Below are 21,710 nucleotides of genomic sequence, written 5' to 3'. Positions count from 1 at the left end.
TAAATGAGAAAGGAAAAATGTTTTGAATACAATGGAACATGTGAACCATTGTTTAGAATTGTGATCAATATGAATAACATAATGAATGAATAAATGAACCATATTAATGTATGAATGAGACATTAGTTCTCATTATTGTAGAGAGGAGAAGTATTTTGAGCACAATGATATAAAAGGATAATTAATGTGAATTGTGATCATATAAATGATCAAATGAATGTATGAATTATAATTGAAATTTATCATGAAATAATAAACTCATAAAACACAATATATTAATATTTAATGATATTATGTGCCCTTGTATTGCCTAGACATGTGTGTCAGATTGGATAGTTTGGCATGCCAATAGGGTATTGTTTTAGCAGTACTGCGAAAGGCTTTATGCCTGTATTCATGGCTTTATGCCCGTATTCATGGCTTTTATGCCCGATTATGTGATATCATGGCTTTTTAGCCATCTTTTGCATACGTGGTTGGCGTTCTGCGTCCCATGGTATGACGGCGAGGCACGCGGTGTCGGTGCCAACGACGTTATCGATTTAGTCGACTGTCGTAGGTTACTTGGGCAGTTTAATTTATTGAAATAAATTAAGACTATTAGTAATTAAAAATATTAGAAATCAAATAAATGAGTTAATAAGACTTCAAAAGAATTAGTTAGAATTATGAAATGATCCAAACCACATAAAAAAAATTGTTAAGTAAAATGATAAAAGAGTTGCAAAAATAGGTATAACTTAACTAAATATTTTAAATGTACCTTCTATTGCCATATAAATATAAACTGAGTATTTTTATTAATTCTGTATGTTGTACATTATCACTGTGAATTTCGGAATTAAACGCTTCCAAAGCGAAACAAATGAGAACAAAAGATAATTAATATTAGACACATTGTATTAAATTAAACAGATTCTTAAATATTCAAATTATGCTTCGTTCTTTCTTTATTTGTATATTTTATTTTCTTGTTCTATTATTGCACCACTAAGCAGCAATGCTTAGCGCGATGGATTTGTTTCCTCGCGCAAGTACTTTGACTAAGATTTTTGAGTCGGATCTGCGAAGTGGTGGAGTATTCAAGGTTGTCACCTCCTCAGCAATGCATGTAGATAGGGCCCATATAGATCATATTTTGTATTTTGTATAAAATGCTAGATATTGCATTATAATGTAGATTAGGAATAGGTAATTAATATAAATGTGATGTAAATTAATAAATTAGCTCTTTCATATGTAATTAGTTTATACATCATGTAAATTATGAAATTTTGTAATTATTTTGTAAATTATGTAAATTAAGGAAATTTGAAAATTTTGCTCATTGAATTTGAGAATGTTTACTTATGAATTGAGTATGAATGGAAATGTATGGAAATGATTATGAAATTGAAATGTGTGGATGAGATTTGAAATATGAGAAAATTATGAGAATGATTGATGAGATAATTATGATTAGCATGGATAAGATTTTATTTTGGAAATATTATTGAAATTTTCAAACAGGTAAATAGTAAAATACGTCAACTGGTAATAAAATAGGGGAAACTCCGCTGGTTTCTCCGACAAAAAATAATTAATATTAAAATATAATGAGATCAAATTATGAAAGGAATAAAGTAAGATAAGATAGGGTGCTCCGGCACCGAATGTAGCACACTTTGCTCGGCTACACTGTAGTCGGGTGAGAGGTGTTACATTTAGTGGTATCAGAGCACGGTTTAGGCGTTCCTAGGCATAGATTGATAGAATGAGATAGTGTGCATAACATGCATTGCATTCATATGAGTTGAGGTGACACTAATGCAGATCTATTTTCTTGGTTATTTTAGGTTAAGGTATGGACTCAGAATCGCAGAGGGCAGTAGAAGAAGAAGTAGTAAGTCGTATCCGTGGGAGTGATATTGGAAATCGGGAGATCTGCTCCACGATTGCAAGAGGTGCTGTACAACCCCAACAGCCTTGTTTGAGCGGATGACTGAATTCTTGGATAGATGGTAGGGTTATTCCACCCTTTGCTTGAAAATCACCTCTAAGAAAAATTAGGAAATATGGAGCTGTAGATTTCATTGGTAGAAAGAAAGACGATTCTTCAGCTGCTGAGTATTGGTTAGAAAGGACTAAAAGAGTCCTGCAGCAGCTCCATTGCACACCAGAACAGAGTTTGGAGTGTGCAGTTTCATTGTTACAAGAAGCTGCATATCGGTGGTGGGATGTTGTAACCAAGGCAGTGCAACCAGCCGACGTAACTTGGGAATTCTTTCTGATAGAGTTCAGAAAGAAATATATTAGCTGTGTTCATGAAGAGGAACAGAAGAGGAGAGGTGATCAGCAAAAGAGGAAATTTGGACAGTCTAGTAATAAGAGGTCGAGAGAACAGTTAAGTCAGACATCTGATCAAAGAAGGAGATCGAGACCCAGGCCTATACCCAGAAGAGATCAACAAGAAACACAAGTAGTGAGTGCGCCAGGATTAGCAAGAAAATGTGGCCACTGTAACAAGTGGCATAAAGGTGAATGTAGGGGATTGACTGGAGCCTGTTATAGATGTGGGGCCATAGACCATCGTCTGAAAGATTGTCCTAAGAAGAATTTACCACGGACCCATACAGAGGTCGTGGAAGGACCAAGTACAACAGTAACACCACTTCCAAATGTTACCCAAGTTAGAGAGGAACAATAAGCCCCAGATGTGAATTTGAGGTAAAGTATTTCCTTTATGATATGCCTAAGTGTATAATAATAGATTCAAAAAAAAAAAAAAACTAAATAGTACCATATATACAAAAGAAGTAGACAGATGGAGTAATAGAAAGGTAAAAGAATTATCTCAGAACCTAAAACACCTAGTAAATTTCGAGGACGAAATTTAAATTAGAGGGGAAGAGTTGTAACACCCTCACTGTAGCAACTCCGTACATTCTACTGTTCCGGTGACCGGTGTCGGTCCGGACAGCTAGAACATCCGGAAAAATATTTAAACTAAAGTCAGGAACCATAATTAACTCAAATATTAATAAGAAATAAAATACAACCAAGTTAAATGAGCCGGTGCCCAAGTGATGGGTAACCAGAGGGAAGTTGCGGTTCTCGCAATGAGGAGCCCTAGTGTCACACCCTACCCCTCTATAAGGCATAACATGATCCCGTAGTATACCTAATGAATTACCAACTCCGTCTACTGATAACCCATTAAATACACTACAAGGGATTTTAAAAACTTTTCTTACTTCTTTTACAGTGGTGAGCACTATTTACAGGTATTAAAAACTTTGGTGAACTGAAGTGAAACAACTAACTCATTTGGTTTATTTGGAATTCCTGTAAAAATTTTTTGGCAAAGTGCCATCTGTATTTTGGACAAAACAGTTCTTCAGAAAATCTGTAAAAAGCACTTCAAAAATTTTCCAAATCTCAACTCCAATACATTTCTCAACACAACAATTTATCAACTGAATTCCATAGAAATTTTTCAAAGTCTGAGATAAGGAAATATAATACAATTTTTTTTACAAGTCAAATAACTCATAATTAATTTACAACTTCAAGGTACAATTTGAATTTACAACTGCTCAAACCAAAAACAAAATGTACATACAGTGTCATACATTACAGTACAAAATGCAAAATACTGGTATACTCATTATACCTGAAAATCTCTCGCTGACGGTACTAGCAGCCTAGTCTACTGCCCTGTCTGTCTCTCTACCTGCGACAGCAATAAAAAGCTATCACTGAGACAATGTCTCAGTGGTGCACAACATTAACCAAATACAACTTTAAATCACAATTCACAAGTTATATAAATAGTGGATACTTAAAACCATAGTAAATTTCAAGACAATAATTGTCAACCAGAATTTAAACTCCATTTCTCAATATCACAATAAATTTCAGTAAGTCAGATCATGGTTGAATTCAAAAGACAGTATATGTCCATAAGAGTTTAAATTCATTTCACAATCTCACAATAAATCTCAATAATCAAAACATAGTTAAATTTGAAAGACAGTAAATGTCAATAAGAATTTAACTCCATTTCACAAATTATCAAATCGCATAACAACACAATTTAGTCGAATAAGTTAAGAATACAGTGTTGCCAATTCATTCACAACTTAAGCCATGACACAAATTTCCGATCAATGCCGCGTTGTACACCACGACAAAGCAATCACAACCCCACTAATCGAAATCAATAAGGAAGGGAGCTAGCTATATAATGAGTACTCATCCGATCACCTCAACTGGTAAACCAGAGAGGGAAAAATAAACGATCACGACTCCATAAATGGAGAAGGAAATAAACGATCACAACCCCATAAATGGAGAAGGAATGATACGATACTGTCATGATAAGTGTGAACACAAAATCAATTCCAAACATTTTATTCAAATGATTTGTGAGAATCCAATAAATTTCCAAAGTCATAATTTCATTCACAAAATGGCAACACAATTCATAATTAACTTCGATTTTCACAAATCCCACTAAACCAATTTTTCCACAATTTCAAACCATTTACAATGCTTTTTAAGCGATAAGTATCCATCAATATCATTCAAACAATTTCTCACAGCTTCAAATCATTTACAATGCTTTTCAAGTAATAAATATCCATTAAAATACATTTCTACAAATTAAAACAATAATATACAAATAGTCAATATTTATTTCAATTGAAAATAATTCAAGAGAAATAGTTGTTGTGCACAAACCTCTGATGACTATCTCCCTGGTCTGGACTCAGTGTTTCTTTCCCTTTCCCTGAGTCTTTAGTAACTGAGAAACACAATTTGAAGTGTTTCAGTGCTAAATTAATTTGCCTCTAACGATAATGTTCGATAAACAATTCACTGAATACCTTTATTTGCTTAATCACCTAATATACCGACCCTCGATGCGTTTTAGGTAAATTTGGTTTTAGTGTCATTAATATGTCATATTCGATAGGGTTTTAGGGTTGGTACGTGTTACCAAACTCGTTTCCTTATTTAGTGCATTTTAATGCAACTTGCTGGATTCCGGGATACTAGTTTGACCTAGCCGGACGGCCTAGTTCCCTCGGTTTTCGGGTTTCGGTCAAAACTACAAACTTGTAGATCTATGTCTTATGGACCGCGGTACAAAATTTTAGGTCAATCCGAGTTAAGTAGACCAAGTTATGGTCATTACACTATTGCTGGTCAAATGGCATCAAGTTAGGTCAATTTTAGGTCAATTTGGTCAACTTTGGTTCGGCCAGTTTTTGGACCCGAACTTGTGCAAGCTTTTTGACTTGCTTATGGTCATTTCTGGGCTTTGGTGTCCTCATAAGACTTGTAGGTATGGGTCTTAAGTATTCATGGTTAAAATTTCAGGTCAATTGGACCTGTTTTGAGTGAGTTATGGCCTAAACACTCACTACTGCCCAATTAGTCATTTTTCAGGTCCTAATTGCACCTAATCCGAATTGGTCATTTTCTTAGGTCACCTTGCAAGCAGAATTTTGGTATGCTTTCTCAATGAAAGTTGGCACATTTTGTGCCTAGTTCCACCTCCAATTGGTCTCATACCAATTGAGGTTACACATTTAAACCTATTGGCTAAAATGTACACTGCCCTTGGTAACTTTGCTTAATACACATCAATTACACACATTTACCTTGCAATATGTTTACTTCCCTACCAAATCTGTTTTGGTACATTACCAAAAACACATTCCCCTTTACATTAACATCATTTTGGGCAGATTACAATTATCCTCAATACACCAATTAACACTCAATTTACAAGTTCTAAGTACAATCACATACACACCTAACCATTACAAATTTTTGCATATACTTTACACAACAAGTTCATATACATATCCATCAATCCTTCTATGTCAATATTCTGCCAACACTTCCATGAATACATACATTTCTTCAAGTGTCCCCAAGCTGCCGAAAATCTTCTTCAACACCAAATTGTCCTACAATTCATCAATTCCCATCAAAGTGCCAAAAATCACCATATAAATATGAAGTAATTCACTAGGTTTATTAAATCATCATAACTAACATAATTCTCATCAAATATATGTACAATTACTTCATCAATACATGATTACATGGCTGCCCAAAAATGGATATCTCAATATGAAGGAACGGAAGTGTGAAAAACACAAGTTTATACCATTGAATTCAAAAATTTTCACCTAAGGTCACATGCATCATGCAAGATTTATTTTTATCTATTTGATTTCAATGATAAACAACATATTAAAACTCTTTTAATATGTTTTTGGATCTGTATTTGCCATTTAAGATTTTAAAATTAATCAGATTAATTTTAGAACCCTATATTAAATCAAGAACGATTACACTAACCTCTTGATGCACTGCAACGTGTCTGCGCCTTTGAGATTCGTCTTCAGGACACCAGATGTTGTCCCTCTAGCTTGTCCACACCAAGAACACCTATGGCAGCCCTTGAACAGCTTCTAAAGCATTTTCTATTAATTAGAAATTCAAGTTCTGCTTTTCAAGAGATTAGAGATGTAAACAGGACACTAGAAACAATTTCTAGTGTTCTTAATTCAAGAGATTGATGGCTAATCTCTTTGAATTGATGAGAGATGAAGAAGAATAGATGAAAACCATCAAAGTGGCGTGACAAAGGAGAGGAGTGGCTGCTGGTTATTTTTTCTTTTCATAACCACACTTAAATAGCTAGGTTAACACATTAAACTCTCGCCACATGTCACCCTTTGATTAGCTCTAGGTTTAAGTGACCCAATCACATTGTGCCAAGTGTCAAACCTATATTTAATCTTGATTTTAATCATCTTATGTGATTAAAAAACATTTGGCAAGCTTATGTGTTATGCCATGTGTCACCATTTCATGGTGCCACGTGTCACACTGCAAAATGACCAAAATGCCCTTGTGTCTTAATTTTGAGTTCTTAACTCAAAATAATTATTTTTGTTCTTCTAATTAATTTATATCAAATATAAATTAATTAATTAAATTCTCATTAATTAAATTCATATTTAAACACTTTAAATATAAATTTAATTTATACTACACATCCAATAATCTAGATTTGGTTTCAAGTCATGCTAGGGACTTTGCAATTTAATTGCAAACCAAACCTATTTAATTAATCAATTAAACTCTTTAATTAATTAATTAAATCATATTTAAATAGGTGATAACTTGTGTATGTGTGTGACTTACTAGGCTCATCACTAATTGGCAATGAGACATGATATCAACTCTTAATATCATCAGAACTCTTTCTTACCATAAATGATTTCTCTAAATCATTTTATGAACCTCATAGACCATGGTTAACACCTAGCATAGCATGCCATGGCCACCCAATTAGTAATAAGGTTTACCTTAAATGAACCTATAATCATATGTTACCATGCACTAGAATCTCTCTGTTACAAAATCCCAACTCAAGCTGGAGTCATAGTTTATGTCAAACTCCATTTGCTATGAATATTATGTTCTCTTTTAATTCCAGTTCTTGATTAAAAGATTTTCTCATCAGAAACTCTTTTCTGAATAAATCTATCTGTCCTGGCCAGGAACTTGAAACATCAAGAACAATTAAATGAACATAGGATTTTATCTCTATTTACTTAGAGAAACAAATTCCATCTTGATCAATACCTACCTCCATATATAACTAATAGGAGCCAACACATGCCCATATACCCATACACAGGTCAAGTATGAAAACAGTATCAAACTCAAACTACCTATATACAAGATAACTGTGCTATCTCAGGTCTAAAGATTATATGCACTGATATGATTTATGACAAAACATTGACAAGAGTAAACTCCATGTGCTTGTCATAAGTGTCACTGGTTCGGCCTACTTATCATTTATAAGTGCCTATCATGTTTGTTATATGGCATGAGACTCACCATTCCATCTTATTTATATCTCATATAAATAACTTGGGAACAAACATGAATACAATCTTTCTGGATAAGTCATGTCCTTATTATAAAGTATCCTCGATTGTGAACCTATTTATGATACTTCGTGCTAGAAATATTGTCACTCATATTCTTAACAACTTAAGAATAATATTTCTAACAAAATATCAATGGACCTTTTCTATTACACATAAATATATTATGTAAACGGAAAAGTGGAAATGCCTTTTATTAATAAAATTATGTACAAGATACATACTAAATGATATGCTCTAGGGCATACTACTAACAATCTCCCACTAGCACTAGAGCCATTCATTACAATATCTTAGACCTATCTTCTCAAGATGTCGATCTAACTAGGTCTGTAACATAGGCTTAGTGAATGGATCATCTGGATTTTTTAGCTGATGTTATTTTTCTGCATGGCTATATCGCCTTGCCCAACTATATCTCTAATAATGTGGTAGTGCCTTTCTATGTGTTTGGATTTTGGGTGAGACCTTAGTTCCTCAGCCTGTATGACTGCTCCATTATTGTCACAATGTAGTGGAACTGCTGACTCAATGGAAGGAACTACTGTAAGTTCTGTCATGAACTTCTTTATCCAAACAGCTTCCTTTGCAGCATCTGATGCAGCAATATACTCAGCCTCTGTAGTGGAATCTGCAATCGTGCTCTGTTTGGAACTCTTCCAACTGACTGCACCTCCATTACAAATGAACATATATCTAGAGGTAGACTTTCTATCATCGATATCTGATTGGAAATCAGAATCAATATAACCATCCAATTGCAAGTCTCCACCTCCATAAATCAAGAATAAATCCTTAGTTCTTCTCAAGTACTTAAGAATATTCTTGATGACTATCCAGATGTTCCAAACTGGATTGGATTGATACCGCTAGTCAAACTAATAAAGATATGCGATATCCGGCCTAGTACACAACATTGCATACATTAAACTTCCAATAGCCGAAGCATATGGAATCCTGGCCATCTTATCTCTTTCTTCAGGAGTCTTTGGAGACATCTCTTTAGAAAGATGGATACCATGCCTCACTGGTAACAATCCTCTTTTGGAATCAAGCATGTTAAACCTCTTTAACACCTTTTTCCATGTATAGACTTTGGGATAAACCAATTATTCTTTTCGCTCTATCTCTATAGATGCGAATTCCAAGAATATAGGTTGCCTCCCCTAAATCTTTCATGGAGAATGTATTTGACAACCATACCTTTATAGTTGTCAACATACCTGTGTCATTACCCATCAACAGTATGTCATCCACATATAAGACAAGGAAAGTGATAGCACTGTCACTAACCTTCTTAAATACACATGGCTCATCCTCATTTTTGATAAAACCAAAGGATTTAATGGCTTCATCAAAATGGATGTTCCAACTCCTCGAAGCTTGTTTCAACCCATAAATGGATCGCTTTAGCTTGCATACCTTGGAACCATCTTGGGATTCAAATCCCTTAGTTTGTTCCTTGAAAATGTTTTCTTCAATGTATCCATTGAGAAAAGTCGCTTTGACATCCATCCGCCAAATCTCATAATCATAGTATGCACTATTGCTAATAAAATCCTAATTGATTTAAGCATGGCAACAAAGTAGAAAGTCTCCTCATAGTCGATTCCTTGCCTTTGGCGAAACCCTTTCGCTACTAGCCTTGCCTTATAGGTCTCTACCTTTCCATCAGAACCAATTTTCTTCTTGAAAACCCATTTGTTCCCTATAGGTATAATACCTTCAGGTGGGTCAACAAGATCCCAAACTTGATTCTTATACATGGAATCAATCTCGAATTTCATAGCATCAATCCATTTTGAAGAGTCTATATCTGATATAGCTTCTTCATAGGTAAGTGGATCATCTCCATGATCTACTTCTTCATGAGTAGACAACTCTTGTTCTTCTTCATGAAGAAAAGCATATCTCACTGGTGGGTGAGATACCCTGGTTGTTCTACGTGGAACAGTTGTAGATGTTTCATCAACGGGTATTGGTTGACTAGATGGATCTATATCCATCTGATCTGTTGGTTGGTCAGAATTCTCCAATTCTAACTTTATTTGCCTTCCTTTGCCTCCTTCTTGAACAAACTGTTGTTCAAGAAATGTGGCATCTCTACTTATCACAACCTTTTGTGAAGCAGGCAAATAAAAATAATATCCAAAACTATCTTTTGGATACCCAATTTTTCTGATCTGGTCTCCAATTTATCAGTGTTCAGCTTTTTGATATAAGCTGGACAACCCCAAATCTTAACATGCTTAAGACTTGGTTTTCTTCCATGCCATATCTCATAAGGTGTGGAAGATACTGATTTTGATGGAATCCTATTCAGAATATACAAAGCTGATTTTAATGCAAATCCCCAAAAGAAGATTGGCATATCAGTATAGCTCATCATACTACGTACCATATCCAATAGGGTATGATTTCTCCTTTCAGATACACCATTCAGCTGTGGCGTTCCTGGAGGAGTCAGCTGAGAAACAATGCCATGCTCTCTCAAGTATTCATCAAATTCAGTACTCAAATATTCACCTCCACGATCTGATCGAAGAGCTTTAATACTCTTTCCTGTTTGATTTTGTCCTTCAGATTTAAATTCTTTGAACTTTTCAAAAGATTCATGTTTGTATTTCATCAAATACAAATACCCAAACCTTGATTTATCATCAGTAAAGGTAATAAAATAATGAAAACCCCCTCTAGCCATTTCTTTAAATGGACCACATACATCACTATGTATTAGCTCCAAAATATTTTCAGCTCTTAGCCCTTGTCCAACAAAGGGTCATCTAGTCATTTTGCCCTGAAGGCAAGATTCACAAGTTGGAGTAGGCTCAGAGCCCAATGAGGATAAAATCCCCATTTTCTCCAGTTTTGTAATCCTATCATCTGCAACATGACATAACCTTGAGTGCCAAATATATTTTGAACTTGAGTTGGTTTTCACCATGGCATTGCATTTATTTAGATTACTATACTCTGGCCAGTGGAAACACTTTCTTACTGGCAATGGAAACACTTTCCTATTGGCAGTGGAAACACTTTCCTTTGCCTTTATCAGCTTTAGTCTTCCTTTTCTATTTAGCTATTTTCTTGGAAGGACCAGGAATCTGAGGTTTCTTTTTCTTATTACCTTTCTTCTTGTTGGACTTTCCAGCAAAAGAAGATGCAACCAAAGCTAGCTCTTTTCCTTTATTGCCCGGCATATTCTTTTGGGCAATAACCAGCATGTTGAGTAAACCAGCTAAGGTGCATTCCTATTTAGTCATATGGAAATTTGTCACAAAATTCCCAAAAGACTCAAGAAGGGACTGAAGGATCAAATCCGTCTGTAGTTGGAAATCCATGTTGAAGTCAAGATGTTCCAACTGCTCAATCAGCCGAATCATCTTGTGGACATGATCCCCAACATTCTGTCCCTCAGACATCCTCATACGGAATAGCTATCTAGATATCTCATACCTAGCATTCCTGCTGTGCTCACCATACAACTCTTGTAGGTGAAGGAGGATCTCACTCGCACTTTGCATGTTCTCATATTGCTTCTGTAACTCATTACTCATGGAAGCAAGCATGTAACACTTAGCTCTCATATCATGCTCCTTCCACTTGTCCAAAGTTTCATGTTCCTCTTGTGTGGCCTCTGGAGGTAAGGGACCAGGAACATTTTAATCTATAACATATCCTATATGTTCAAGGTTCAGGACAAGTTTCAAATTTCTTAGCCAATCAGACAAATTAGGTCCTATCAACCTATTGTGATCAAGTATGCTTGTAAGGATATTGGATGGTGGTGGTTGTTTTGTGCTCATTTTTATCAGAAAATTAATTGCAGAAAATAACCAGATTAATTAGTAAATGTATCATGTAATTAACCAAAATGATTATGTTCTTTTAATCAAATTGGTCCTCCCACTAACTTAGCGAATCCTACACTTCCAAAGTAGAAAACGAAAATCCTAGTTGGATGGATTTCTAGTGGGTGATTGAATTCTTATAATTCTATTGATCATCCTCAGGTACATCCATTATTGGAATTACAATAAACTATAAGTGAGCAACTCCTTGCCCATCACATCTCATGTGAGGTTCAATCCTTTACCTAGCCCCTAATGCTCAAAATCTCAGGTACATCCATTATTGACTTATCTTGCATTAGTTAAGTTGATCCCATTGAGCCAGCAATTATGTAAATAATTTTAATATCCTCAGGTACATCCAATATTGGCCACCAAACCATTTACATATTTACAACATCTCATGCTTAACAATTATTCTTAAGAAAATCTCTTAAATTAATTGCATCTTATGCAACTATTTAAAATTTCTTAAAATAATTGCCCCAATGGAGGGCTTATGTTATAATTACTTTAATTATAGCATTTCCACCTTAATCATTTATTTGGAAGATTTTATAGTCATTCTAATCACTATTAAGGTCTCACTTTGCACATTATCCAATTAGCATGCATATATCATATAATAGCATACATTCCCATACATCTCATGCATTCATGGATAAGCAATAAATATGGTATGATCATGGACTTTCTAAGGGATTCAATTCTGAGCCACCAAGAATTGAATCAGGGCATTCCTAGGTGCATTTCATTCATTCATTTTACAAGAGTTGCTGAAGGAGTACATAATCAACACTTGATCTTGAATTCCTCCCACTGGTCCCACCAATGCTCTTGACCTCCTTGAACTTCTTGCAATCCAATATTACATAGTAATCCTTGGCATACCAAGGTGAATTTACAAGAACTTAAATAAATGAAATTACAACTCAAAAATTATTACAAACTTAATAATACATGCCCAAAATAAATTAAAATAAATTAATTAATTTATAATCCCAAAGAAACATAAAAGAAATAAATCCAATCACATTGGTCTTTTATAGTCCATGATCATCCATCATGCATATCACTATTTAATGATTAAATAAAACATACATACTTAAATTAAATTGAATATCTCATATTCAACTTAAAAATCCAGATTTGAATATGATTCAAATAAATTTAAAAATTCATATTTGAATCTCATTCAAACAAATTTAAAAATTCAGATTTGAATTACATTCAAACAACTTTAAAAATTCATATTTGAATCACATTCAAACATTTTTTAAAAAATCAGATTTGAATCACATTCAAACATTTTTTTAAAAATCAGATCTGAATTTTATTCAATCAATTTTAAAAAATTAGATTTAAATATGATTCAAACAACTTTAAAAATTCAGATTTGAATCACATTCAAACAACTTTTAAAATTCAGATTTGAATCACATTCAAACAATTTTTAAAATTCTGATTTGAATCATAATTTAATTGTGTGATTAAAATTCTAATTAAACAATTTAATTAGACATAGGATAGGCCTTAGATCACACAACAATTGCAGAATTAAAAGCCAAACCTTGAACCACCCATGGTAGCCAAACCATGAGCACCATTGATGGTGTTTTTTTTTTTTTTTTAAAGTATGCCGCCACACCTCCATTGCAACCAGCAATGGATAAATCATCTCATGATCAAAACACACAATTAATTATATAATCAACAATCTAAATGGCAAATATAAGAGCTCTGATACCAATTGAAGGAACGGAAGCGTGAAAAACACAAGTTTATACCATTGAATTCAAAAATTTTCACCTAAGGTCACATGCATCATGTAAGATTTATTTTTATCTATTTGATTTCAATGATAAACAACATATTAAAACTCTTTTAATATGTTTTTGGATCTGTGTTTTCCATTTAAGATTTTAAAATTAATCAGATTAATTTTAGAACCCTATATTAAATCAAGAACGATTACACTAACCTCTTGATGCACTACAACGTGTCTGCGCCTTTGAGATTCGTCTTCAGGACACCAGATGTTGTCCCTCTAGCTTGTCCACACCAAGAACACCTATGGCAGCCCTTGAATAGCTTCTAAAGCCTTTTCTATTAATTAGAAATTCAAGTTCTGCTTTTCAAGAGATTAGAGATGTAAACAGGACACTAGAAACAATTTCTAGTGTTCTTAATTCAAGAGATTGATGGCTAATCTCTTTGAATTGATGAGAGATGAAGAAGAATAGATGAAAACCCTCAAAGTAGCGTGACAAAGGAGAGGAGTGGCTGCTGGTTAGTTTTTCTTTTCATAACCACACTTAAATAGCTAGGTTAACACATTAAACCCTTGCCACATGTCACCCTTTGATTAGCTCTAGGTTTAAGTGACCCAATCACATTGTGCCAAGTGTCAAACCTATATTTAATCTTGATTTTAATCATCTTATATGATTAAAAAACATTTGGCAAGCTTATGTGTTATGCCATGTGTCACCATTTCATGGTGCCACGTGTCACACTGCAAAATGACCAAAATGCCCTTGTGTCTTAATTTTGAGTTCTTAACTCAAAATAATTATTTTTCTTCTTCTAATTAATTTATATCAAATATAAATTAATTAATTAAATTCTCATTAATTAAATTCATATTTAAACACTTTAAATATAAATTTAATTTATACTACACATCCAATAATCTAGATTTGGTTTCAAGTCATGCTAGGGACTTTGCAATTTAATTGCAAACCAAACCTATTTAATTAATCAATTAAACTCTTTAATTAATTAATTAAATCATATTTAAATAGGTGATAACTTGTGTATGTGTGTGACTTACTAGGCTCATCACTAATTGGCAATGAGACATGATATCAACTCTTAATATCATCAGAACTCTTTCTTACCATAAATGATTTCTCTAAATCATTTTATGAACCTCATAGACCATGGTTAACACCTAGCATAGCATGCCATGGCCACCCAATTAGTAATAAGGTTTACCTTAAATGAACCTATAATCATATGTTACCATGCACTAGAATCTCTCTGTTACAAAATCCCAACTCAAGCTGGAGTCATGGTTTATGTCAAACTCCATTTGCTATGAATATTATGTTCTCTTTTAATTCCAGTTCTTGATTAAAAGATTTTCTCATCGAAACTCTTTTACGAATAAATCTATCTGTCTGGCAGAACTTGAAACATCAAGAACAATTAAATGAACATAGGATTTTATCTCTATTTACTTAGAGGAACAGATTCCATCTTGATCAATACCTACCTCCATATATAACTAATAGGAGCCAACACATGCCCATATACCCATACACAGTACAAGTATGAAAACAGTATCAAACTCAAACTACCTATATACAAGATAACTGTGCTATCTCAGGTCTAAAGATTATATGCACTTATATGATTTATGACAAAACATTGACAAGAGTAAACTCCATGTGCTTGTCATAAGTGTCACTGGTTCGGCCTACTTATCATTTATAAGTGCCTATCATGTTTGTTATATGGCATGAGACTCACCATTCCATCTTATTTATATCTCATATAAATAACTTGGGAACAAACATGAATACAATCTTTCTAGATAAGTCATGTCCTTATTATAAAGTATCCTCGATTGTGAACCTATTTATGATACTTCGTGCTAGAAATATTGTCACTCATATTCTTAACAACTTAAGAATAATATTTCTAACAAAATATCAATGGACCTTTTCTATTACACATAAATATATTATGTAAACGGAAAAGTGGAAATTCCTTTTATTAATAAAATTATGTACAAGATACATACTAAATGATATGCTCTAGGGCATACTACTAACACAATACTCTTCAAACTTAAAAATTTCCTTCACAAAACCAACACCCATAACATGTATACAAAGTTTATCAAAGAAATCTTCAAAAATGCTAACTTACCTTATGGTTGGAGCTTGTTAAACCTTGCTTAAACTTCTTAAATTTGGTATCAAACTCTTCCTTGTGATGTGTAGACAAACTTTAATGAAGAACCCTAGGTGATTGGAGTTGAAATGGAGGAGTGCATGGAGCTTGATTGAAAAATGGCCATGGAGGATTTTGGGGAGTTTTTCATTCACGGCAAATGGAGGTTTCAATGTTGAAGATGATCTTTTAGTGGAGCAATCTGCCCACTTATACTTATTTTTAATTCATTTTATGATTCTTAGTGGTCCACTTACTTACTTTAAATCATATAATATGTTGAATTTCCACTTATTCCACATTAAACCCTTCATTTTTGCTATTTACTTTAGGTACCACTAAACTAATTTTTCATTTTATTTTCTAAGTGTAATATTATTTATTTTTGATGGACATTTAGGTCAAAAGACAATTCGGGATGTCAAATGACCATAATGCCCCTGTTCGGGTTGCATTCCTGATTTTTCGGTAATACCGGGTTTTGTCTGTTTTTCGATTTTCTCACTTTTCTTTGTACTAATTATTTAATTTTTTTTTGATCTTTCTAATGAGATTTATTCTTCAATAAGGGTCTATTTAAGTCCTATAAATATTTTTCAGGGTTCCCCGCAGTCCAGGGCTAGTCAACGGTCCACGCCGTGACTTCCCGGTGCGGTCACCCATCGCTAGGATTCTCGGCTCGCTTAACTTGATCACATTTCTTTGCTATTATTTTTCCTTTGTTTTTCTTGTATTTTCTTTTATTGTATTTCATTATTTTATGTCTTCTCACTCATATCGAAGTGTAGTTCTAGGCATCCTAGCTGTCCGGACAACACTGGTCACCGGAACAGCAGAACGCACTACCGAACTTAGGGGTGTTACAATTCTCCCCCCCTTAAAATAATTTCATCCACGAAATTTTACCCAATAGTCATACGTTTATTTTCTCCTTTCTATACGATCATATAATCTTCTTTTTCTCAAATTGTATAAGTCTTTTAACAATCTAATACAATGTTTAATTTGTTTGGATAACACCAATCTCCTCTTACTATTATGCTGTCTAATATTTCGGTTCACGTTGCTTCCTGAATAGCCCTTGAGGTTGTGTTAGAATTATTCATCAGTCATTGGTCCTCTGACCATTCTGGTCCATAGTCTTCCTCACATTCGTAATATTTCTTTGTTATATATGAATCAACTGTTCAAATCTCTACTTCCATAACTCTTTTTATCTGTCAATATTTTATAACTTACTTTCTTTTGTACCTAACTATAACCTTTCAATATTTTAACTTTTGAGTTTTAGATCCCTAAGTAGGATTTTCAATTTATTTCTAACCATTAAATTATGTCCTCGCATAACTATACAAAAACAGATGCCGTTGGCAACTATCCTCATCTAGGTGTACTATCAGATAGTACGTAACTCTACACAATAATCTCAAGTTAGTACTGTAATCCGCAGTTTACAGTATAAACAATCAAGAACATTGCGTAGTTACTACAATACATCCCAATAGATCAAACTTTCCTATCTTTTATCCTTTTCGAATTCACTGATATCCGAACTTATTCTGATTACAATATCCATTAACAATTACTAACAGTAACATTTCTGCCTTCATCTAGAGCAATTCTATTTCTGTAACTTACTTTTACGTCCACTTGCCTTACGTTAAGTAGGCTCGCCAATTAGCTTTATAATTTATAGTGTGTCAGGAAATACTTTTCGTTGATAAACTCTTCCTAAACTAATTTCACTTATTATCACAATCCTTATCCTAAAGGACTAATCACTAATGCATCAAAATTTATTTCCCTGACCTCCTGTCCTAGCGGACTTGTTACTAGCACCTCAAAGTCCATTTTTGTACATGGAACCGCAATGCAATCAATGATGCTAGCACACACATAAGAATGGGTAGAACCCGGATCAAATAACACAAACACATCTTGGTTAAAAGTTGAGAAGGTACCAGCCACAACATCAGATGTCTCGGCCTCTTCCCTCTGCCTCATTGCATAGACTCGACGAGTAATCTTGTCTTGTTCTGAGTGTTTTACTGTGCCTTGGCTGCCTGCTGGGCTACCTCTACCCCTGCCTCTACCTCTGCTAGGTGGTTGTGAGCTTCTAGTGACGGGGCTTTGAACGACCATTCTGCGTAGTAGGAGGTGGTCCAACTCTGCGACTCTTCAGTGCGATCCTTGGCAAAGTGTCCTATGCCTCCACAGTTATAACAGGCTCCAATAGCCTTATAGCATATCCCACCATGATATCTTCCACAATTTTCACATTGGCGGGAATGGTAGGAACCTCCGGTACTCTGCTGACTAGATAGAGGAGGTTTCTGTCCTGAATGTCTTCCCCTATCAGACTTCTTGTCACCTCTGCCATGTCCCCCATAGTTCTTCCTCTTTCCAATATGACCACTGGAACTCTGTTCCACTATTTTTTCCTCTTTCTCTGTCTTCTCTGATTTCTTTCTTTCAGGAGCAGTCTCAAACTCAATTCTTTCCAACTCTAGGGCTTGAGAAATAAGTTCAGAGAAGTTAGTGTGTTTGAAGCCAATCACTTGTACTCTGATACTGGGCTTCAAGCCAGTTTCAAACCTCTTGCATCTCTCCCTGCTGGTAGCAAGTAGACTTACTGCATAATGGCTAAGGCGGGAAAATTCTCTTTCATACTCAGCCACTGATCTGGCCCCCTGTTTCAGACTTAGGAATTCTTGCAGTTTCTGGTCTACATAAGCATCAGGGACATATTTCTGCCTGAATTCCCTGAGAAAGTCACTCCAGGTTAGCACTGCAGGTTCTACCAGACTGTGGGGAATGGTTTTCCACCAGTCATAAGCATCCCCCTGTAACAAGGACACTGAGTATTCAAATCTGAGCTCCTCTGTACAATGCAGTTTCTTGAATACTCTATCCATCCTCTCTAACCATATGAACCGTATCTTCCATCCACACTTAGATCGGTTCGTAGTGGTCTTTATTGATGATATTTTGGTGTATTCCAAGACCAAGGAGGAACATGATGAACATTTGAGGATTGTTCTACAAACCCTGAGAGAAAAGAAGCTGTATGCTAAGTTGTCCAAGTGTGACTTTTGGTTGAATGAGATTGCATTCCTTGGACACATAGTGTCAGCTGATGGGATTAGGGTGGATCCTAAGAAAATAGAAGCAGTGATGGAATGGAAGCCTCCCAGAAACACAACTGAGGTCAGAAGCTTCTTGGGGCTAGTTGGGTATTACAAAAGATTTGTGAAGGGATTTTCCTTAATAGCTGCTCCAATGACCAAGTTGTTACACAAAAATGTCAGATTTGACTGGAATAACAAGTGTCAGACCAGTTTTGAGAAGTTGAAGGCTATATTGACAGAGGCACCAGTGTTAACACAGCCAGTATCAGGAAAAGATTTTGTGGTCTATAGTGATGCCTCTCATAATGGGTTAGGGTGTGTATTGATGGAAGAAGGGAAGGTGGTCGCTTATGCTTCCAGGCAGCTAAGGCCACATGAACAGAACTACCCTACCCATGATCTAGAGCTTGCAATAATTATCTTCGCACTGAAGATATGGAGGCATTACTTGTATGGTGAAAAGTGCTACATTTACACAGACCACAAGAGTCTAAAATACTTGCCAACTCAGAAGAAGCTCAACCTTAGACAGAGGCGATGGATTGAGTTCCTGAAGGACTATGATTGTGTAATTGACTACCATCCTGGGAAGGCAAATGTAGTTACTGATGCTTTGAGCAGAAAGTCCATCACAGCTTTGAGATTATTGAATGCCCGTCTAACTTTGATTCGAGATGGAGCTATTTTGGCTGAGTTGCAAGTGAGGCCAAACCTGCTACAGCAAATTTTAAATGGGCAAAAGGCAGATGAAAAGTTAATGGCTATTATGAGAAAAATCTCAGAGGGAAAAGCAACTGACTATGAGATGAAAGCAGATGGGTGTCTGTATTACAAAGGAAGACTGTGTGTACCAGGTAATGGGGAATTGAAAGCCAATATTTTGAAAGTGGCACACACCAGGGTATATGCTATGCACCCAGGAAGTACAAAGATGTATCATGATCTGAAGCTTCAGTATTGGTGGCCTGGTATGAAGAAAGACATAGCTGACTATGTGACTAAATGCTTGACATGTCAGCAAGTCAAGGCAGAACATCAAGTTCCATCAGGTTTGCTACAGCCTATACGTATACCTGAATGGAAATGGGATCGGCTCACCATGGATTTTGTAAGTGGTCTACCTCTCACCCAGAAGAAACATGATGTTGTATGGGTGATAGTTGATAGATTGACAAAGTCAGCACACTTTCTGTCAGTTAGGACTGACTACTCACTGGAGAAGTTAGCAGAATTGTATATCAGTGAGATAGTTAGACTGCATGGAATTCCACTTTCCATCATATCTGATCGAGACCCAAGGTTTACATCGAGATTTTGGAAGAAGTTGCATGAGTCCTTGGGTACACAACTCCACTTCAGCACAGCTTTCCATCCTCAGACGGATGGGCAATCCGAAAGAGTAATCCAGGTCCTTGAGGATATGCTGAGGAGTTGTGTCATTAAGTTTGAGGGAAGTTGGGATAGATACCTCCCACTGGCAGAATTTGCATACAACAATAGCTACCAAGCTAGTATCCAAATGGCCCCATATGAAGCACTGTATGGGAGGAAATGTAGAACTCGGTGTCTTTGGGTGAATTGGGCAAAGACAAACTGGTGGGGCCAGACCTGGTGAAACAGACTGAGGAGAAAGTGAAACTAATCAAAGCCAATCTGAAGGTTGCCTTAGACACACAGAAATCTTATGCCGATCTGAAGAGAAAAGAAATAGAATATGCGGTTGGCGACATAGTGTTCCTCAAGGTGTCACCGTGGAAGAAGGTATTGAGGTTTGGAAGAAAAGGTAAGTTGAGCCCTAGGTTCATTGGCCCATATGAAGTCATTGAACGTGTGGGTCCAGTGGCCTATAGGCTAGCTTTACCACCAGAGCTGGACAAGATCCACAATGTGTTCCACGTGTCCATGCTCAGAAGATACCACTCAAATCCTTCACATGTCATCTCCAGGGAAGAAATTGAAATACAACCGGATTTGACATATGAAGAAGAACCTCTACGGATCCTGGCTCGGGAAGTAAAAGAATTGAGGAACAAGCAGATTCCACTGGTGAAAGTGCTTTGGAGGCACCACAACATCGAGGAGGCAACTTGGGAAAGAGAAGAGACGATGAGGCAACAGTTCCCTCAACTGTTTGCATCAGGTAAATTTCGAGGACGAAATTTAAATTAGAGGAGAAGAGTTGTAACACCCTCTCGGTAGCAACTCCGTACATTCTACTGTTCCGGTGACCGGTGTCGGTCCGGACAGTTAGAACGTCCGGAAAAATATTTAAACTAAAGTGAGAAACCATAATTAACTCAAATATTAATAAGAAAAATTTAGGAAAAATTTTAGAAATAAAATACAACCAAGTTAAACGAGTCGGTGCCCTAGCGATGGGTAACCCAGAGGGAAGTTGCGGTTCTCGCAACTAGGAGCCGTAAACCCAGGGAAAAAATTATAAAATAATTTTTGGGACTCCAAAGAAGGGTCATTGAGGTCCCTATGGCATTAGAATTCCAAGAAAATATTTAGAAAAATTTTTCAATCGGTACAGACAATTTTGACCCGTTAAGCCAAACGGAGGGCATTTTGGTCATTTCGCCTTCAGAGGTGTTTTTTGGCCGACTTGTCCAGTTGAGTAAATAATTATTATAACATAAAATATGAATAAACATTACTAAAAATTAAATTGAAAATGAGTAGTGATGAAAAGAAAAGAAAAACCAAAATAAAGCAAATTATGACATATGATGATGTCATTTAAAAGCTATAACCAATCACATTTAAACAACCAATTAACTAACTAATAAAAGAGATAAATGAAG

Source organism: Hevea brasiliensis, chromosome 7 (assembly GCF_030052815.1).
Source record: "Hevea brasiliensis isolate MT/VB/25A 57/8 chromosome 7, ASM3005281v1, whole genome shotgun sequence".
Lineage (NCBI taxonomy): Eukaryota > Viridiplantae > Streptophyta > Magnoliopsida > Malpighiales > Euphorbiaceae > Hevea > Hevea brasiliensis.
Note: the sequence above shows the minus strand (reverse complement) of the source record.